Here is a 4176-nt window from a genome sequence, read left to right on the forward strand (position 1 = left end):
CTGTTTTGACTACTGTAGCTGTATAGTAGGTTCTGAAGTCAGGTAGTGTGAGTCCTCCAACTTTATTCTTCTTCTTCAGTAGTGCTTTACTTATAACATGGTTTTTATAGGGGAATTATTATCTTCCACACAACTTACCTACAAATGAATTTGGAAAGGACACATTCATAAGGAGTATTTTACTTCTATTAGCAACTAAAACCACCAGAGGGCATAGTTGGATTAGGAAGGGGAAGAAAGAAAAGCAAAACTTTGCTATAACCATGGAGCCTTGTTTTTAAAACTTAAAGTTCCCACAGACTTTCAAAATTAAATTATTATTTGTTGTCATGCTTCTTTAATACTAACATAAATCTATGTAGAAGAAAACTCTTTATGGTCTTATACAGTCAACTCAATTTACAAATTAAAAAGTTTATAAAATTAAATGCAAATAAATATCATTAATGAATGTATTGCTGAAACTAAATCTCCTCTTGCAAACTGAATATGGTTAAATGCTACTACATAGACCCTTGAGTTCAGCATCCTTCTGCTATCAAATTTCATTTTTCTCTTTTAAACCATTACATATCTTTATTTCCATGCCATGCTGTCCTTTTGACCTTCACTTGGCTTGAACATCTGACTTACTTGTGAAGTCTTCCTCTGTTCTCTTTGTGGCCAGGGACAAAGTTCTCCCACTCAGGGTCAAACAATGGATCAATGTAAACAATGCAACACAGGCACTTAAGTCATGTGGCATTTCATTGAAATGAAAACAATAAATTCTCAAAGAAATCCCACAGACCTTCAAGTTTACATTTAGAGATTCCAATTTGAAAGGCTCTGCATAGAAGATAAAAAACCAAAAACCCATTGCCGTCAAGTTGATTCTGACTCATAGCAACCCTATAGGACACAGTAGAACTGCCCCACAGTGTTTCCAAGGAGCGGCTGGTGGATTCGAACTCCCTACCTTTTGCTTAGCAACCAAGCTCTTAACCATTGCGCCACCAGGGCTCTGCTATAGAGGACAAGGGGCTCAAAATGTTTTTACTATGGTGACTTAACATACTTTTAATGCCCAGATGGGTGCTGGTTTAAGCCTTTATTCTTAGCACTCCCTTTCAGTCTCAAGTGTCCTCATTTGGATGATAAAGAGTGTGGTTACCCTGGGAATAAGCCAGTCCTGGCCTGAGGTTTGAAGATCAGGACAGACCTGTGCCGTAGCAGAAGTTAGGAGAGAAAGAAGTCAGTGGCATTGCAGAAGTTTCACAGATTTCCCTCTGAAGCATATCTAGTCAAATATGAGTGAAACTTTGAGGTTTAAACCAAAGTTCAGACATGTCTTTCTGAGCTCCTTTTGAGACTCAGATGCCTTAGTGGTTTCCCCTACTCCTGACCTCCCCAAATCACCGTCTCAAAACACAGGCTATGAGAAAGGGAAACTAAGTGAAAGGTTTTGTTACAATTAGGATCTTCTGATCGTTAAAAGCATATAAGGTCATCTTAGGGTAGGAGGAGAGAAACTTGTGAAAGGGTCACATTTAATCAGAAGAGCTGGAAGGTAGGACAGCAGTTTTGTAACTCCATGACATCATTTGGCTAAGATTGTGAATAGGGGTTGCTACACAACAAAATGATTCCTCACTGCTAAGTCTCAAGACAAGATCCAGTTGCCAATATGACTTCAGTAGTTCAGTTAGTAATAATAAAATGATGGCAAGAACTAGTGATTTTTAAGGAGACTGAGAAAGGTTTCTCTAACAAAATAGTGTTTTGAGAGAAAGTGTGTGTGTGTGTGTGTGTGTGTGTGTGTGTGTGTGTGTGTGCTGGACCAGATCCAAGAACCAAAGTGGTTCACAAACTGAAATATGCTGAGATTGGTCTGTTGGAGCAAAATTAACTAGATCATTCTGGCAACCTTATGTCCTCATTCCTCCTGAAGATGACTGTTATTAGCATTATTTCATGTTTATCAAGCCCCAATTGGGGCAACTTGTCATAATGGGCAGGGAAAGGACAGGAAAAAAAGGTACCATCTGTCCCTACCATCAGATTCACTGTGGGGAAAAATGTCTTCAAAGTGGTCTGCCAGGAGGTTCAGGAGGTTCCTAAAAATTAAGTACTTAGGCTCATCAAAAGACTTTACCAAAAGAGTAAAAAGAAAACCTACAGACTGGGAAAAAAATCTTTGGCAATGACATATCTGGTAAGGGTCTAATCTCTAAAATATATAGAAAACTTCAACAACTCAACAACAAAAAGACAAACAATCCAATCAAAAAATGAGCAATGGACATGAACAGACACTTCACCAAAAAGGACATTCAGGCGGCTAACAAATACATGAAAAGGTGTTTGCAATCATTAGCCATTAGAGAGATGCAGATCAAAATTACAATAAGACACCATCTCACCCCTGCAAAAATGGCAGTGATCAAAACAAAAAAGAAAACAAATTCTGGTGAGGTAGTAGGGGGATCAAAATTCTCATACATTGCTGGTGGGAGTGTAAAATGGTACAACCACTATGCAAAATAGTATAGTGCTTCCTCGAAAAGATAGAAATGGAAATACCTTATAATCTAGCAATCCCAATCCTAGGCATATATCCTAGAGGTATAAGAGCAGTGACATGAATAGACATATGCACACCTATACTCATTGCAGCATTATTCACAATAGCAAAAAGATGGAAACAACCTAAGTCCTCATCAACAGATAAATAGATAAATCTGTAGTACATACATAGAATGGAATACTATGAAACTATAAATAATGAGGAGTCTGCAAAACATAACATGGATGAATCTGGAGTACATTATACTGAGTTAAGTCAATCACAAAAGGACCAATATATATGCTCTCACTTTTATAAAAGTCAAGAATAGGTATACATACAGAAACCAATGTTCTTTGATAGTTACCAGGGATGAGAGAGGGAGGGAGGAGGAATCACTTCCTAGATAGTAGACACATGTTATTTTTGGTGATGGGAAAGGCAATACCCAATATGGGTGAAGTCTGCACAACTTGTTCAAGATAAATGAAGACACTAAGAAGTATGCAAGAATAAGGGACAATTTTGGTAAATGCTATAACATAAAATTTTGTAACAACAATAACCACCAAAAAATATGTGTGTGGTTACATAGGTAGACATGTATGCATATATATGTATAGAAAGGCACATGTGAGTATACGGGTGTGCATGTACAGCTGTATCTGTAGGCATATGTATATAGATGTTTATGTGTGCTACATATATAATAAACCACACAGGGGGCACAGTTACAGATACTTCCGAGACGTAACTAAACACCTCGTGGGATTGGTTTACTGGGTTTGAAGGCTTGGGACCACAGTCTTGTGGGACAACTCAGTCAACTGGCATACCATAATTCATAATGTTCTACATCCTAGTTTCGTGAGTAGCATATGGGGTCTTAAAAGCTTGTAAGCAACCATCTAAGATACAACTATTGGTCTATACTCGTCTGGAACAAAAGAGAATGAAGAAAACCAAAGATTCAAAGAAGAAACTAGTCCACAGGACTAACAGTCTACATGAACCACAGCCTTATCTAGCCTAAGACCGGAAGAACCAGATGGGAACCAGCTACAACTACTGATCGTTCTGACCAGGGACACAATTGAGGGTCCCAATTAGAAAGGAAGAAAAATGTAGCACAAAACTCAAATCCCTTAAAAAGGTCAGACTTACTGGACTGATAACAGACTGGAGGAATCCCCGAGACTATTGCCCTAAGATACCCTTTGAACTTGGAACTGAAGCCACTCCCGATGGTCACCTTTCATCCAAATAATAGACTGGCTTATAAAATAAACAGTATCACCCATGAATACTGTGATCCCTTAAATAATCAACTATACAAGACCAAATAGTCAACATTTATCCTAAAACAAAGAGGAGAAGGTTAAGGAGGGGCAAAGAAGCTAGATTAATGGAAACAGGAGAAAAAGAATGGAAATAATGAGAATGTTGACACATTGTGAAAAATGTAACCAATGTCATGGAACAAGCTGTATGAAAACTGTTAAGTGGGAACCTAATTTACTGCGTAAACTTTCACTTAAAACACAATAAAATATTAAAAAGCAAGCAAACAAAAAAAGGTTCAGGAGGCTCCATAAGATTTCCAAAGATCTTGCTGCCCCAGAGAGAAATCA

The sequence above is a fragment of the Trichechus manatus genome, unplaced genomic scaffold (genome assembly GCF_000243295.1).
Source record: "Trichechus manatus latirostris isolate Lorelei unplaced genomic scaffold, TriManLat1.0 scaffold00086, whole genome shotgun sequence".
Lineage (NCBI taxonomy): Eukaryota > Metazoa > Chordata > Mammalia > Sirenia > Trichechidae > Trichechus > Trichechus manatus.